Genomic DNA, 19,335 nt, shown 5'->3' on the forward strand with positions numbered 1-19,335 from the left:
TCTTAAATGTTGAGTGAGAAATAACCACACCATAATGAGAGAACGCGTGTTTGAGAGCGATCAATAAGCATTTCGCCTCGACTTCTGCCTCACTTAAAAGTATTTTATGATAATTGCACCCAATAAGACGGCTTTTTTATGGGTCTCACATGTGTGCAGGTAGGAATGAAGAGAGAAATCCTACACACGTTGAATGGTGGGAAAAAAACCTTTCGAATTATTTCTGGAGACCCCATAAAATGGTGGGAAGAAAACCTCTTTTCTCTTCCAGGAATTCTGTCGGACAGGCTGTGTGCATAAACTCGGGTTAAGGAGGTTGGGGAGATACCTTTTGGTGGCGAATTGAACCTCTATTTATAGCGATTGAGTCCTATCACCAAACAATCCTGAACCGACTTGAACTTAAACACGGTTATATCTTCACCGTTCATCTCCAAAATTGACGGCAAAAGTACCACTCGGTGGCTGTTTTGCCGACTGCAAACTTATCAAAACTCTTTCTCCAACTGAATTATCTCGCAAGTCTTCAGTTTAGATAACTATGCAAGCTTCCTTAATCAACATAGACTCTAATTAGCACCTCTTAATCCTCACCACTCATCTCCATTCAATAACAACAACGAGTTCTTTATTCCCTGGATTTTCGTTGTAATACTCTGCCAAAACCAGATCAGCTTGAGCTCGAACTCCCTCATCTATCTTTTAACCAGCTCAATACCCATATCGCGACCACATGAACCATATCTAGCTAGACTCTGTGGTGCATCTTGGTCACTACATCGACGGAAAGCAACCACCTGATGCGTGTCGTAACCACAACAAATTGATTAATATTTTTCTCACTAATTAACAAGTAATATAGCGATAGTAAGGATCGTTCCCACGAGGAGCAAGAGGTTTTAGTTGTCTTATAATGTCACAAAAAAGGAAGGTTTTAGATTTTATAAAGTAAAAGAATAAACAAAGCAATTAAAAAGATAAAGTTGAAATCAATAAGAGAGATTAGTTCAGGGAATCCTTCTTCGTTGCAAAACAATGATTCAAGTTATGTTCTTTTCCACTTTTTATTAGTCACAGATTATCACCAACCGTAGGTAAAGCAGCTAGCTCAGTACTAAACCCCTAAATCTCTAGTATCACCAGATACGGAAGTTCTCGACTACCGGATTCTATTCACCAAACCACCTAGTAGTAGCTCACTCAAGATGTAATTTAGTTAAAACGCATTAAGATTTATGAATTTATTAGGTTTATATTAGTAGTTAGACTCTTAACTCAAGGTCTACTTTCTAACGTTGTTTCCACACACAATTGCTCAACGTAATCCCTCCACAAGGTCTCGTGTTTGCGAATTATGTAAAGAGTCAAGAAACGATTACTTATCCCCCTAACTTTCACTAGCTTTAGATCAATTAACAAATAAATTTAGTATGCATCCTAAACGACCTATCAATCAACCATGAATGTATAAACATTCCTATTAGTAAAAACAAACGATAATCATGTGAAAACTTCAAAGTAGATTTTAAACAAAACTCAAAACATATCAAGAACTAGGAATTCATCATCAATCAATAATATTAGCTACTCATGCTAAGGAGTTCACACAAAGAATAAAGAAAAAAGAAGTGTTGTGTGTGTAAAAGGTGTAAAAGTTGTGTAGAGAACTTCTCTATTTATAGGCTTCAATTTCCTAGCAATCCTCTTAGGAATAGAATCCCTTTCCTTTTGTATCTCAACTTCCAAATCCTTGTCTTTGTAAAACTCTTCCACATTCTCCTTCCAAATTCAAGCCCAATTCCTCAAACCCATTCCAATTCTAGGTCTTCACACCCATGAGAGAAACTCATACAAAAATCTGTTATTTTGGTCGCTGGGAAAATCCTGGAACCACCGGAATCCGGCCTGGAAAGTCGCCGCCGGCAATCAGAATCTTCTACTCTGCTGAAAGAATATTCCGTTACGGCGCCTTTAGAGTTAACTATCAAATTGGTCTTCCGTTAGTCAACAAGTCAAAGAGGAAGAGACTCAGCTGGTCTTATTCAGGTCTGAGTCATCTGAGTAGATCTTAGTCAATGAGCTGGATCGGCTCATCGCCGGTCTGAGTTGACTCGCCGGAGGAAATATTTAGACAGAGTTTCCTCTGTTTTCAGGATTAATCTGGCCATAATTTCAGGCCATTTTCTTCTTCCCTGCGACAATCCTACACATCTATTGTAACTCAAGCATTAGAAGCTTCACATTATCATCAGCTTTTCAATTCTTGCAACATCTTTGTAATTCAACCACACAGCACCACCAACACTTCCCTGAGCTTCACGGTGTAACAACATCGACTCAACTTCTTCACAGCCTCTTGTTTTGCAGCTCAAACAAGCATCAACCCATGAGAATCCTCCCTGTTCTGTCGAACCCATCTCCTAATTTCAGTCACGAAAGAAACAACATCAATCTCTCCTTTTCTCGGTTGTTTCAATACCAACATCATCTTTTACCATCACCATATTCAACCCTCCAATTCGCAGGAAAACCCTAAATTATCAAAACCCACAACTGCAATTTCTGCCTTCTTCTTCATAACGACCAACAACATCTACTCCATCATAATCTCTGCTGCATTCTTCTTTCCGAACAAAACTAATTCAACAGCTTCAATTCTTCTTAATTCATGTCATCGATTCGATTTCATCTCTCAGTTCGACCATTTCCATCTAACCCATATCAGTTCTTATCTTCTCCCTAATTCCCATTAAAAGTAACTCTCGATTTGATTCATCCACAGAACCCTCAATTTCATCCTCTCTGTGTTGTTCAACAGCAACAATACTCTTCACTCTCTGATATATACAACAGTTACTTCATCATTTCTTCTCGATATTTATAATCGTAGACCGATCAAAATCTGAGATCCCATCAGTTTCTCAATCTGGTATTAACAGCAGCAGCTGCTGCCTCCATTTCAGGTGGAATGAATGAGATGCAAATCTCGATTTTAGGGTTAAGTTATAAACTTTGGCCTATTCTTGCACTCGGTTACTTCTGATAAGGGTTAACCAACTTTCTATCCTCTTATCCTTGACTGGTCTGTCTTTAGCACTCCTCCAAAGAGAGTTGCCCCTTAACCTTGATTGGTCTCCAGATAGTGTTCGCCTATGAAATGACAATATTTCCCATTTCGCACAAATTGGGTGATTTCTTCTTTTTTTCCTCCGTGCGACTCCAAAATACCTAATAACTCAAAAACATGCGTAAAATACATAATTTACAAGAAAAATAGCAGAGAAAGCATAAACAATAGATAATAAATAGGATGTATTCTACACGTATCAAATTTCCCCACACTTAGACTTTGCTAGTCCTCGAGCAAATCAAACTAAAACTTACAACTTCAAAGCTTTCTATCATACAAAGAGATATGAAGACATAGAGTTTCTGCATGCTAGTAATAAGAAGTTAGAAATACCAAAGAACATATTCTCATTCTTAAATGTTGAGTGAGAAATAACCACACCATAATGAGAGAATGCGTGTTTGAGAGCGATCAACAAGCATTTCGCCTCAACTTCTGCCTCACCAAAAAGAGTTTTATGAAATTGCACTCAAAGGATGTACTTTTATGGTTTTCACATGTGTGCAGGTAGGAATGAAGAGAGAATTCATGCAACACGTTGAATGGTGGGAAGGACAACTTCCGAAATATTTTAAAAACCCACATCTTTTAACATTTTGAAAAACCATTTTTCTGACGATCTCTAAGAAAGGAAATCAACCACTATTATCGAGGATGAGATTACTTACTTATCTTCACATCCGATTGCAAATTATGATAACACCACTCTCACGGCATCCAATACAAACGTCTTCTACTCCTCGTCTTCATCTTCTTGGTCTTCGGCTTCGGCTTCAACTATTGATGATAAATTCTCGAACTTCGTAATTCCTTGATAATTTGTAACCTTTTTCCTTAAAATCCTTGTTGCTTGAAACTTCTTTATAAATTTTTCTTCCCCACGGATTATTAAATAAATAAGAACCAAAAATTTCTCTTGTCATCATTTTTTTTCTTCATTTTTTTCATTTTTTTCATTTTTTTGTTCTTCCCAGCTCCTTCGTATCCCATTGGCAGCATCAATGCAAAAACCGTCACGATCATCAGCGGCATAAAGCTCAACCTGAACTTACCTGAACTTGTCGGACATGCAGTGGGCCGATATTGGAGGTGGTGCCCTGATATAATAGGCAGATGCCTTTAGTAGTATTTGAATTATCATTTCCCCCCAGTAAATGACTCGACTGCCTTTAGCAGTTCCTTTAAAACAGTTTTCCCCTTAACAGTGACTCCCCCTTAACTGACCCTGGGTGTCAATAGCTCTTTTCCTCAAAATGATCATTTTGCCCTTTTAATCTTCCAAGTTCTTGTTTTACTCGTAACTTCTTCATACGAACTCGGAATGACTTCGTTCTTTCTCCATTGACTTCGTCTTCTCATCCTCTACAAAATGATGACTAAAAATATTCAATTTGAACGAGTTCCAATTGGTCTTTGGCCCTTCTTCACTTGTAAACTTCACTTCTGTAGATATTTCCACTTCTTTTTAGATGATTCACCTAATAAAATACAAATAAGAGAAAACAAGTGTAATATACAATAATTCACAAGAAAGATAACAATTACTAGCATGGATTTGACACTAAGTATATGTGAAATATGCACTTATCATGAATGCAGAAACAAATTATGAAGCATGCATGTACAAGAGTGTGATGTATGTCAGCAACACAAAGGATGTACTTCTCTTCTTGTAGGGTACTACAACCTCTTCATGTACCAGAGCAAGCTTGGGAGCACATCAACATGGATTTCATCACAGGACTACCAAAATATGAAGGGAGAGAGATCATTCTAGTGGTTGTGGATAGATTCTCTAAATACAATCATTTTATGGCCTTGAGTCATCCATAGACAGCAACATCAGTATCAAAGGTATTCATTGATTCCAATTTTAAACTTCATGGTCTTCATAAGAGAATTGTAGCAGACAGAGATAGTGTCTTCATAAGCAACTTTTGGCAAGCTTTATTTGCAAGATTGGGTACATATTTTCACCTAAGAACATCTTACCACCCTCAGACATATGGTCAAACTGAGACGGTGAATACGTGTGTGGAGGCTTATCTCAGATGCATGACGAGCTTCAAACCAAGTAAGTAGGATTCGTGGTTACCTTTAGGTAAATGGTTGGTTACCTTTAGCTGAATGGTGGTACAATACTAGCTACCACACCAGTCTCAGGCTTACTCCTTTTGAAGCACTCTATAGTTATTGTCACATGCCCATTTGATCGCCTAAAGTTTTCATGTGACATGACTGGCAATACTTTTTGGTTTAGTGAATCAACTTCACCCACAAGTACTCAGCCTTGTTGCATCATACATCAAAGTATGCATTTTCCTTCACTCATAAGGCTTTATGCTAGGGATGTCAATGGGTACCCATTACCCGGAACCGAAACCAGAACCGGGTATTATGGGTCCGGTTCCGGGTCCTAATATTAGACCCATTAGTGTTTTTTCTACCCGACGGGTAAACCCGGTTAAGAACCGATTACTAACGGGTCTTAATCGGGTATACCCGGGGGTACCCGCGGGTATTGGGTACCCGACATAATTGTAAATATCATCTATTCCAAAGTCAATTTAGCTACTCTGTGGTCTTGATTGTGCATCATAGGTCTCAATTGTGAGCCGTATCTCGCTGATCATTATACTTATTTCCATTTTCCCCTAGCTCAAAAATATTAATTATGTACATATACTAGCCCTTAAACGGCACGGGCCATGATGTTGGTTCATTTTTAATATATCATATAATTTGTGTCCCGAATACTTATCAACTCCTTATGATTTAATATGGGTTTGTCATAAAAATAGTCGGGATTTTCCTCTCTCTTTTTTCTTGTTTTTTTCCTTTTATATTTTACCGCTGGAGATTTGCTCAAACGAAAGAAACATAATCTTAACTTCCAGACTCTTTTTTATTTAGGTCCATTGCTTATAATAAGATAATGCTCTACATGGACATGGAAGTTTAAATATTTTTTGGAAATATGTCGTCATCAGCGCTCATCTCAGTTAAATCAACTAATCAATATCGTCCATAAAAGTCTCCACATGCTACTATTTCGCTCCAGATGACTCATCTATCATGGTCATGTTGTCGATCCCCAGAATAGACAGAGAATAATATTTTTTTACATCAAACGGATGATACAAACTCTCCACTGTGACATGATTTTCCTGTAATTTTTCAACACCCATTAGATGACAATGTTTAAAATGTGTACCAATTACCTTTTCGAAGGGATTGTATATATGCAAACCTCTGCCATTAAATCTTCAACAAAGTATTGTGCCCAGCAGTTCGTCTTAATGAAGGCTTTGGTAACTTCAAAAGTCTTGGACATTTTGTCACTTCCATATGTTCCTACCTTCACTTGGGATACAATCTGGCGACACATTACCTCATAAAGAACCTTGAACACATATTGTACTCCCTGGTCCTATTTCAAACTTATAGGTTATCAATAGATCCTTTACCAAAAGTTGACATCTTCTATGTTGAATATTTATAAAAGAAATTATGGTATTGTGGATCGTTGCTTTCTAAGATTGTAGTTTTTAAAATTGGCCTCTTCAAGTCCCATAACATCATCATCATCTCTTGAAATTCTTTTTCGACAACCATTCATATTACTGCTCACCATCTCCACAGTTGTAACTCGAGCCATAGTTTCACTGCACATAAGCATTCCTTCATTTTACCAATCACAGGCCACACTCCCTGCAATCTCATACCTGCAATTTCACCTCCATTCTTTTTCATTGCAGCTTCATTCTCTCTCTGACTCACTTTGCAGCTGCATTATAACCTGGAAATCAAACCCAACAGTAGCTGCAACTCCAATGTTCCATTCCAGTCTAAACAGCACCACCAGTTCAGCTTGACTGCAATCTCCATAGCTTCACCTGCTGCAATTCCAGTTTTCCATTTCTTGTAATTTCAGCTGCAAACCAACACATTGCATCACCAGACCCAACACATGCAACTGCTGTAGTTTCTCGCCAACACAACAATCACCAACCTGACTCTTGTAACTGCATCTAAGCTGTAACGAACACCATCTTATTTTGTAGCTCTTTCATGTCTCAATCTTCTCAGCTCACGGCCATCTTCAGTCCCTGCATATCAACATTATCAATAGCATCCACTTCTTTGACCAACACCATTTACTGCAGCTCACTTACAACTCCATTTAGCTTCAGTATCACTCATGTCTTCTGTAGCTTCAATCCCACAACTTCTCAGCCATCACCTGCAGTTCCAGTTTGCCCATTGCAGCAGCACAATTCATTCAAACACAACCTGCAATACCAGTCCACCATACCCACTGCACAACAATCATTCCCATCTGCAATCTCACATACACAACCAAAAAAAACATCAACAGTGAGCCATTTTAACTGCACCATCTCAGTTCTCAGCTTTAACAACCCATCCAACTTATTAACCAAAACCACCAGAAACTGCAGGTGACGGGCCTGGCTGTTGTGCCACCAGCTCTTGTCAACTCCTTTCTTGGATCAATTCCTTCCTTTCTCCATTTCCTGCAATACCAACTCTCATTGATGACAGCAACACAAATCTGCAGCTGCACCAGTTCATAATTCAATCAACATCAGCTCACAGCCAGTTTAACTTTGTAATAATTCACACTAATACACACAGAAAACTCAACCCTTGAATATCTTCACTTGAGTCATGCTTTATCTTGCATTCTTACTAATCTTCGATCGGCAACAGCAATATCAGAATCCACTGCTTCGTATTGTTAACTTTGTACAACAGCAGCAACTTCTCCTCTTTCGATTCACAACACAGACCACTCAATGGAGCAACATCAACCCCAATTCCAGTTCGAATTCAACCCTAGTCTTCAATTATCGAAACCATCACTACCAAATACAAATTTGCGTATAATAAATCCTAATTTAGCAATAGAGATGAAAACAAACTCGATTGATTCTAGACTCAACCAAACAAACATTCAAATCATGTAACAATATTAATGGTGAATCATAAACGATAATATGGAGACAAAACTAATTCATTACATAAAAATCATGTTTAGAATTCCAACTTATTCCTTAACCAAAAGAAAATTACTAAATATAATAACGGAGTTCATAACAAGAAGGAATAGAAAAGCCATCATGTTCTAAACCCTAGGCCAAAAGTAGAGAAAAAGAAAGATGATATAGGAGAGATGTTGCTTTTATATCTTTTCCTATCCACCCAATTTCCAAGTCTAGTTCACGGTTTTGACATAGCAAAATACCAACTGGGTCATGTGACAAGCACTCCAGCCTATAAACTCACTTCTTCTTCAGAACAACCCACAAGCCCATTAGCTCATTAGATGTTTGGCTTGTCAGTCTTGTGGAACTGACAAGCTAATCAAACACAACCCATACTGTCAATTCCTCCACTGAGTATTTCCTGCCACTCTAAAGACCCACCAGAAAACCTACAATTGCCTACATCTGTAGCTGCACCTGCTCATTCATCACCTGACTCCATCCATTACCGATTCAATCTCAAGAATAGTACCAATTTCTATACCACCTGTACTTATAAACAATTCAAGTTCCATACGCGAACCCTTGATACCATAACATCATCATCATCTCTTGCAATTCTTTTTCGACAACCATTCATATTACTGCTCACCATCTCCACAGTTGTAACTCGAGCCATAGTTTCACTGCACATAAGCATTCCTTCATTTTACCAATCACAGGCCACACTCCCTGCAATCTCATACCTGCAATTTCACCTCCATTCTTTTTCATTGCAGCTTCATTCTCTCTCTGACTCACTTTGCAGCTGCATTATAACCTGGAAATCAAACCCAACAGTAGCTGCAACTCCAATGTTCCATTCCAGTCTAAACAGCACCACCAGTTCAGCTTGACTGCAATCTCCATAGCTTCACCTGCTGCAATTCCAGTTTTCCATTTCTTGTAATTTCAGCTGCAAACCAACACATTGCATCACCAGACCCAACACATGCAACTGCTGTAGTTTCTCGCCAACACAACAATCACCAACCTGACTCTTGTAACTGCATCTAAGCTGTAACGAACACCATCTTATTTTGTAGCTCTTTCATGTCTCAATCTTCTCAGCTCACGGCCATCTTCAGTCCCTGCATATCAACATTATCAATAGCATCCACTTCTTTGACCAACACCATTTACTGCAGCTCACTTACAACTCCATTTAGCTTCAGTATCACTCATGTCTTCTGTAGCTTCAATCCCACAACTTCTCAGCCATCACCTGCAGTTCCAGTTTGCCCATTGCAGCAGCACAATTCATTCAAACACAACCTGCAATACCAGTCCACCATACCCACTGCACAACAATCATTCCCATCTGCAATCTCACATACACAACCAAAAAAAACATCAACAGTGAGCCATTTTAACTGCACCATCTCAGTTCTCAGCTTTAACAACCCATCCAACTTATTAACCAAAACCACCAGAAACTGCAGGTGACGGGCCTGGCTGTTGTGCCACCAGCTCTTGTCAACTCCTTTCTTGGATCAATTCCTTCCTTTCTCCATTTCCTGCAATACCAACTCTCATTGATGACAGCAACACAAATCTGCAGCTGCACCAGTTCATAATTCAATCAACATCAGCTCACAGCCAGTTTAACTTTGTAATAATTCACACTAATACACACAGAAAACTCAACCCTTGAATATCTTCACTTGAGTCATGCTTTATCTTGCATTCTTACTAATCTTCGATCGGCAACAGCAATATCAGAATCCACTGCTTCGTATTGTTAACTTTGTACAACAGCAGCAACTTCTCCTCTTTCGATTCACAACACAGACCACTCAATGGAGCAACATCAACCCCAATTCCAGTTCGAATTCAACCCTAGTCTTCAATTATCGAAACCATCACTACCAAATACAAATTTGCGTATAATAAATCCTAATTTAGCAATAGAGATGAAAACAAACTCGATTGATTCTAGACTCAACCAAACAAACATTCAAATCATGTAACAATATTAATGGTGAATCATAAACGATAATATGGAGACAAAACTAATTCATTACATAAAAATCATGTTTAGAATTCCAACTTATTCCTTAACCAAAAGAAAATTACTAAATATAATAACGGAGTTCATAACAAGAAGGAATAGAAAAGCCATCATGTTCTAAACCCTAGGCCAAAAGTAGAGAAAAAGAAAGATGATATAGGAGAGATGTTGCTTTTATATCTTTTCCTATCCACCCAATTTCCAAGTCTAGTTCACGGTTTTGACATAGCAAAATACCAACTGGGTCATGTGACAAGCACTCCAGCCTATAAACTCACTTCTTCTTCAGAACAACCCACAAGCCCATTAGCTCATTAGATGTTTGGCTTGTCAGTCTTGTGGAACTGACAAGCTAATCAAACACAACCCATACTGTCAATTCCTCCACTGAGTATTTCCTGCCACTCTAAAGACCCACCAGAAAACCTACAATTGCCTACATCTGTAGCTGCACCTGCTCATTCATCACCTGACTCCATCCATTACCGATTCAATCTCAAGAATAGTACCAATTTCTATACCACCTGTACTTATAAACAATTCAAGTTCCATACGCGAACCCTTGATACCATAACATCATCATCATCTCTTGCAATTCTTTTTCGACAACCATTCATATTACTGCTCACCATCTCCACAGCTGTAACTCGAGCCATAGTTTCACTGCACATATGCATTCCTTCATTTTACCAATCACAGGACACACTCCCTGCAATCTCATACCTGCAATTTCACCTCCATTCTTTTTCATTGCAGCTTCATTCTCTCTCTGACTCACTTTGCAGCTGCATTATAACCTGTAAATCAAACCCAACAGTAGCTGCAACTCCAATGTTCCATTCCCAGTCTAAACAGCACCACCAGTTCAGCTTGACTGCAATCTCCATAGCTTCACCTGCTGCAATTCCAGTTTTCCATTCCTTGTAATTTCAGCTGCAAACCAACACATTGCATCACCAGACCCAACACCTGCAACTGCTGTAGTTTCTCGCCAGCACAACAATCACCAACCTGACTCTTGTAACTGCATATAAGCTGCAACGAACACCATCTTATTTTGTAGCTTTTTTATGTCTCAATCTTCTCAGCTCACAGCCATCTTCATTCCCTGCATATCAACATTATCAATAGCATCCACTTCTTTGACCAACGCCGTTTACTGCATCTAACTTACAACTCCATTTAGCTTCAGTATCACTCATGTCTTCTGTAGCTTCAATCCCACAACTTCTCAGCCATCCACCTGCAGTTCCAGTTTGCCCATTGCAGCAGCACAATTCATTCAAACACAACCTGCAATACGAGTCCACCAAACCCACTGCACAACAATCATCTGCAGTCTCACATACACAACCAACATCAACAGTGAGCCATTTTAACTGCACCATCTCAGTTCTCAGCTTTAACAACCCATCCAGCTTATTAACCAAAACCACCAGAAACTGCAGCTGACGGGCCTGGCTGTTGTGCCACCAGCTCTTGTCAACCCCTTTCTTGGCTCAATTCCTTCCTTTCTCCATTTCCTGCAATACCAACTCCCATTGATGACAGCAACACAAATCTGCAGCTGCACCAGTTCATAATTCAATCAACATCAGCTCACAGCCAGTTTAACTTTGTAATAATTCACGTTAATACACACAGAGAACTCAACCCTTGAATATCTTCACTTGAGTCATGCTTTATCTGCATTCTTATTAATATTCGATCGGCAACAGCAATATCAGAATCCACTGCTTCGTATTGTTAACTTTGTACAACAGCAGCAACTTCTCCTCTTTCGATTCACAACACAGACCACTCAATGGAGCAACATCAACCCCAATTCCAGTTCGAATTCAACCCTAGTCTTCAATTATCGAAACCATCACTACCAAATGCAAATCCAACACAAACCCATTGTTTACAGACCTTTGAATCCACAGAAACTCGCAACTGCTCGATGATTTTACTCCCTTCATCTCCATTTTCTCCGACATCAGCTTATTGTTCTTGATAGAGTTTTCATCTGAGAATTCAAACACAAACTAAACTCTTACGAATTTGACTTGTCTTACCCTTTTACAACTCTCTGGTCCGAAGACGTACTCCACCAGACCTGAGCTTTCCGGCGTGAACCATACTTGGCAAGGAACTGAGAGCGGCGACGAGATTTGGCTAAGAGAAGAACTGGTCATGTAATGACCAACTCGACCTAGTTTCTAGGTTACAAGGAAAACGGATTTACAACACCCACTCATTAGGATAAGGGTCACCCAAATGGAGGTGCATGTGACAGTTCAGTTCCCAGCATAGTTCTTGTCGCTGTTTCTAGTTCATTCGTTATCTCCTTCTTGTGAAACCTAGCCTGCTCCAAATATAAATATCGCCTGTGAATTGACATTTTTTTCTTCTACGCTCCAGACATATGATTTTTTCTTTTTTTTTGCTCCAAATGACTCCATTGCACCTAATAGACTCAAAATCAAACATAAGAGACACAATTCACAAAGACAATAGCAAAGAAAGCATAAATACTATATATAAAATTAGGTGTTTTAGACACCTATCAATAAGCAGACCACTGTGCAACTGAGAAGAAACCTTAAGTTATCTGTTAAGTTCTTTGGTTCTTATCAAGTTATAGAGAGGATTGGCAAGGTTGCTTACAAGCTACAACTACCAGCTGGATCAAAGATTCATCCCACCTTTCATGTCTCTCAATTGAAACCAAGTTAGGGGTTGGTCTACTAGCACAAACTGAACTACCAGCAATCCCTAAAGAAGGTGAGATGAAAGTTAAGTCATTGCAGGTATTAGGTACTAGGATGATTAGAAAGAACAACCAAGATGTCACACAAGTCCTTATTCAGTGGGAGGGTTTGTCAGCTGAAGCAACTACTTGGAAGATAAGCAAACTATGAGAACTCAGTCCAAAACTAATCCTTGAGGACAAGGATCAGGTGAAGGAGAGGGATTTTTCATGAAAAAGTCATGACCTGACTAATGGGCTTAGGCCTTTATTTATTACTCCCTCCGTTTCTAAAAAATAGGTTTGTTTCTTTATTTGAGTATGTCAAAAAAATAGTCTTGTTTCCATATGTGAAAAGTCAAATGTTATGATTTTACTAGTATACCCATAGAGGGACTACTTCTCTCTCCCTTTTTTCTCTTAATATAAAAAGGGGACCACTTCTCTCTCCCATATCTCTTATATCAAATGAGTGAGGACCAATAATAGATTAGGAAAAAACATGAAAAAGTGGCTATAATGATTGGTTTTCTTAATTTTTTATGAAAACCAAACAAGCCTATTTTTTAGAAAGGTGTATGTTTTTGTAAGGCCTTCTTTTGAGGTTATCTTACGATTATTTTCTTAGATTTCTGTTTTGGTAGTAGATGTGCTGGGAACCGTGTGATCTTGAGTTGTGGATTGGTCCTATAATACCCAATCATTGTATTTTCCTGAGTTCATCGATGAAACTATAACCTAGCTTCTCTTCCTTCCATGTTCTTCGAATCCTTCTTCTCAAGAGCTGTTTCTAAACTAATTTGTACCGTTACATTCAGTCAGCCATTTGGGTGAATGAACATGATCTGCTAGAACTTACCGAGCTAAAAGTGTTCTGTTAATTATAGCGATGGCAGCTACCAGTACCACTGCTGGAACATTAAACATAAAAATGGTACAATGTTTCAAAAGGAAAATCAGCTAGGTGTCGTTTTATTTGTGTACACTTCAATCTCAGATAATCAGTCAGACATCCAGATTACACTGTCCCATTGTTGTCGATTCCAAAGTTATGTAACTATTTAACAGTAAAAACAAAACAAGGTCAAGAAGGCCAATGAGAGGGAATCCTCTCATCTCTGATAACATATCTTGGGCTCATAAAGATTATATACAGAAAAAGAGATAATGCATCAGTTCTCTGATGATGTCCAAATTGGATTGTCTGGTGGAAACATTTCCATTAACTGCACTGCAGGAGAATCAGCATTTGAACCACTCTAACGAAGTGCCACTCCAACGAAAAATCAGGTATCGCCTTTGTCACCTTCCTCATCCTCTGAATCTATGGGCACTTCATGGCGTGGCCTGTTGTACTTTTCGCGCAGCTGCTTTATGGGGATGAAGTCTCCTGCTGTATCAACTCAGTAAAATAAGAAGGAAATATAGGGGTGGTCAAATCTACCCTGCAAATGTCAAAAGTAGAAATCACCAGTCATTAGATTTAAAGAATATTAAGGTGTTTCCAATGACTCGCTCACCCAATACTAACCATGTCTGATTTATCAGGGGCCAACAAATTTTCCTCGGGAACTGCAGAACAGAGGGGAGTAAAAGAAACATTACAACCACATGTTAAATACATTAAAAGAATGACCAAAGATATAATATGCGAGAAAAGTTTCCACCATTTACCATAAGCAACGAGTAGACCTGGGTCTGCCCGTACATCAGCCAAGACCTGCGCTTAAAGAAATTACATTAATGCGCAACGGCGCAAGTACTTCCTGTAACTTAGCTTGCACAAAAAATGTCCTTCCATAACCAATACACTAAAAAAGATTACAGTGCTATAGATTTCAACCCGATCTGATATTTCTGAACTTAGTAAGGCATGAGATACAACATCTGTTATCTCATGATTACAACGCCAAAAAGAATTATTTAATGTTATTTTTATTAAGAAACTGATTCCATGCCAGAAAAACTGAACATACCTGATAGAACGGCTGATTAGACCCTTGAACCAATTTTTCAACATTAGCAGTCTCCATCCAAGAACTAGATTCACAACAAACAGGATCCATCCCGCAGATGATAGCTCGATAGCCTGAAACAAATTTAAGGGATAACTACCAGGAAAAATGCAATTTCATTTCTTTCCGAACTTTCTGATATGACACTTTTACAATCCTCATCCACCCATCTAATTACCCTGCATATGAATTAAAAAGTTGAGGAACAACACACGTACCAAACAATTTATGTCTAACTTTCTGTCCTAGTCGAAAAGCATATTGCACATTCTCAAAAGCCAAAGCTTTCGCTGATGCAGCCAGAGACTCCGTCTCCAAATTGGAAATCTGATCTCGAATTTCAGCTGCTAAAACATAGTTCTCATTCTCAATTGCTTTTTGTAGGTTTTGAACTGAAAGAAAAGAGAAAGAAAAGATGCAGCGGTGAACTTAGAGATTCCTTTTTTTACTATCAGCAAGCTTAGAGATTCCAGTTCTAGAACAGATCATAAGTTGAAGAAATATATACAGGTGAGCACAATGGAAATAACACGTCCACCAAGAGTCTTCCAAGCAATAAATACGCATAAAGTATGTTATTGAAGATTACAAGCAAACAAACAAAGAAGAACATTAATGAATGTCTCACCGTAGACGTAAAATACTAATGGCCTTATCTTGAGCTTCACCCTTCGAGGTTGATCCTCTTTTAGCTTCTCGCTGCTGGATGACCTCTGATTCAACCTTCCACGAAAAAGGTAGACAAATTGGTAAGTTGATGACTTTGATGGTTTTCTGAACACAGGATGGCGTTACTAGGAGTGCAACAAATTAACTTTGTAAGGGATCAATATGCACAAACTCTTTGACTGAAGAAATTTGATGATTCATTTCCCAATCATCAACGACCAGATAAGTCTGGGAGAAACAAAAAACTGCCACCAATCCCACTGTTGATTGACATGATATATCGAGTAAGCAGAACTACCTCGGCTAGCTTGTTTCTAAATTGCTGTGCAACTTCGTCCTGCTCCATATTCAACGCACACTGCGATTAAAAACATCCCAACGAACAACAATTAGATACAAAAAATAAAACATAAACTGTCAAACTTTGAAATTGCTCATAGCATCTTCTCGGAAACTCATGAATGTTTAAGACCAAGGAATTCAGCAATCAAATTCATATTAACCCAAAAGGTCCTAGGGGGGAAGCCTGAACATACAAACTAGTCTGTGTATGTTCTTTGAGAAATTGTTTGCTGGCAAACTAGAAGGACGCTGGACTTCTATGCTATTGACTGAACTATTTTGCGAAAAATGTAGTCTGCCTACCTGCGCTCGAGTCGCCAAATCCAACTGAAAAAAGAAAATCAAAATGTCCTCATTAGTAGTCTCGCTTCTCTCTGAAATCGCACCCATCTTTTTTCCATCCCGAGATTCCCGACCAAACCATCCAGCTTCAGCTTTTAAACTCCTTTGCCTTGGCCTTTTTGGTTGACTTGTCAAGAACAATCTCGATATATCCTTAGGCCAAATACATTGTCTTCCTAACCCGGCGTAAAGCTGGGTGTTGTTCATTAAGTTAGAAACTTAGAATAGCTTCTACTTCTACATAAACTATTGGATTGATATATTCCACTGTTTCTCGACACCATTAAAATGCTCTCTGACATTCCATTAACCATTCTTACAGTCATACCTTCTTTACTAAATTGTATACTGGGATTTAGTCTACTATCAAAATCATGAAACCATACAAAATCTTTCCTTAGAATCCTTCTGAGTTAGTATATTATATTATAGTAGCATTTCCTACAAAAACACAAGAAAATAGAAGATAATGAATAAGAATAAGAAATTTTTGTAGCTAGTCAAATGTAAACCCATTTGTAACCCTAAATTGAGCTGAATCAAATCACTAAACTGCAACTCAACTAGTAAAACTCAAGGTTTTCCATAGAAGATCAAACAAGTATAAATGTTGTGGCAAAAACAGGTTATTCAACCAAAGAAATGACAGGAAATCATTACTCGACCAGATTTGGAAGGATAAAAATCAGCTAATTCAAAGAAATTGCAGTATATCAGTGCAGATGACATTAAAATGTAAATGAAATTACCTGTTTAGTGACTAGATTCTGGAGATAATCAGAATGAAACAGAACTAGGCCACTACGGTTACGAGAGAAACGAACACAGAAGCGAGTGAAGGATGTTAAACATTTCTGAACAGCCAAATGTTTTGGATATTTGATCAAGTGGCATGTTGTTAAGCACGTGAGGAAAAAACCACGCCATGTGAAGTGCTGGTGTTGAGTTACTGACTCAGATGACTCGTTTGTATCTCTGGTTAGCTGACTCAAATACTCGAGTCAGACTACAGAAAAATGAAAAAAACAAACGATCTGACTGACATTCGATTCGGATGGAGTCGACATGAGTGAGATTCAGATCCCGCTTCATAACATCAGTGCAAGTTATATTAAAATGTAACGACATTACCTCTTGAATGAACTAGGATCTGACATTCGATTCAGATGAAGTCGACATGATTCAGATTCAGAACTCGCCTCATAACATCAATGCAAGTTATATTAGAATGTAACAACTTGAATGACTAAATCTTGGGGATGATCAAAATGAAACAAAACTTTTTTTTTTTATAGGAAAAGATAATATATTAATTAAACAATATAATATATAAGGTCTACAATTTGTTTTTTTGAATGACTTATGAACTGCAAGTGACATAAAATGAGTTGATGATGAATTGATCATTGTAGATACATTCTTGGGGAAGTTACATGATTCATGTTTGTTCCCGAGCCCCAACTGTTGAAAGTTGATTTCATGTTTAAATAGTTTTCAGTCTCAAATTTCACCCACAACGTTAGAAAATCAACATCAATTGCTCAAGCACATGCATTAGATTCAAGCACTATGGTTTGCTTGGTTAACCAAATTTCTCTATAATTTAGTAATGAGCAACTACTATGGACCATGATAACAAAATTTGCCAGATTGTGGTAGTTAACTAAGACGTCAATTACTAGAACTGTATATATGTAATGCTGCGGACAATCTGGTTTCCGCCAGTATTTTATGCAGAAACAATTTTTTCACCTAGAATTTGAGAACTTGAACGCACAAGCCCGGAGAAGTGAGTCAAGGATGTTAACATTCTTCGGGCTTAGTCCTATGGTTGTTAATCTAGTAACTAGATTAGGAGTCCACTTAGGATTAGTCTTATGGGCCAGATTGGAGGTGCTAGATTAGGAGAAAATTTTTGATGGGGGCGAAATTCGAAGGGGGCATGGGGGACAAATGATATGTTGACACATGTCTTTGATTTCCATGAATTTTGTTTTCAATAATATAAAAGAAATGTATTTTTGGACAGAAAACTTGTTTTCTTAATTGTTGTTGGTATTATTGGAAACAGAATTCATGGGAATCAAAGACATGTGTCAACATATCATTTGTCCCCCATGCCCCCTTCGGATTTCGCCCCCATCAAAAAATTTCTCCTTGATTAGCACTTAGGCGTTGCAATTAAAAAAAAAAGTGTAGCAAAAAAGTAAACACTAGTTCTTTCTCCTACCAGTTGCTAGCATGTGAACTAGCATGCTAGATAGTTATGCTGAATGATTCAGCGCTTGAAAAACCACCTTTTCGCAGAACGGTTCAGCGCTGACAGATTTATTTTTGATCTGACGGATGAGTTTTAAAGCGATGAACCATTCATCACTGGACGCTGAATGGTTCATCGCTGGGCTGACGTGAACTGCTAATCTAGCTGTTAGATTAGCCGTCCATGTCAGCCTAGCGTTTTTTGGTTCAGCGCTTTAAATCTCAGCCGTAAGATCAAAAAATAAATCGCTCAGCGCTGAACCATTTAGCGAAAAGGTAGTTTTTTTTAGCGCTGAACCATTCAACGCTTCAATCTCGCTGCTAGTTCAACTACGAGCACATGCTAGGAGAGAGAACTAATGTTAACAAATAGACCACACTTTTTTTTTAAACTGCAACACTTTTCTGCTAATCTAGCAACTCAATCTAGCCCATAAAATTTAGTCTCAGCAGTCATATGTTTGGGATATTCATCAAGCAGCATGTTGTTAGGCACTTGAGACACACCAAGCTATCTGAACTGTTGATGTCGTTGTGCGATGAAAACTAACCAACTCTTTCACCTCCTCTGAGTGAGCAGACTGGATCCTTTAAAGGTTCTTTATTTTTCAAACTCAGGCGACTCGTCTTAATATCTAAATCTGACTTACTATGTATTATTCATAATGGAAAACCGTTGAATCCAATAGGACATATATATGAATGCGCCCAACCAGCCAGGTATGAAATTGTACCCGTCTCAAAAGCCTTCAAGTCAAACGTATAAACCAAGTCAGACCTCGAATCCCACG

General features: G+C 38.4%; 1 long non-coding RNA gene and 1 pseudogene across 1 annotated transcript; both read right to left on the bottom strand.

Moving 5' to 3' along the window:
* Window positions 1-6,821: 6,821 nt before the first annotated feature.
* LOC113317769 lies at window positions 6,822-12,417 on the bottom strand. The gene is made up of 2 exons (XR_003343995.1): window positions 9,824-12,417; window positions 6,822-9,736 (listed from the first exon to the last, which is right to left on the bottom strand). It is a non-coding gene; the product is annotated as an uncharacterized LOC113317769 (long non-coding RNA).
* A 1,426-nt stretch (window positions 12,418-13,843) lies between these two features.
* LOC113315170 lies at window positions 13,844-17,143 on the bottom strand (annotated as a pseudogene).
* Window positions 17,144-19,335: the final 2,192 nt, after the last annotated feature.

Source organism: Papaver somniferum, chromosome 10 (assembly GCF_003573695.1).
Source record: "Papaver somniferum cultivar HN1 chromosome 10, ASM357369v1, whole genome shotgun sequence".
In the NCBI taxonomy this organism is placed as follows: domain Eukaryota; kingdom Viridiplantae; phylum Streptophyta; class Magnoliopsida; order Ranunculales; family Papaveraceae; genus Papaver; species Papaver somniferum.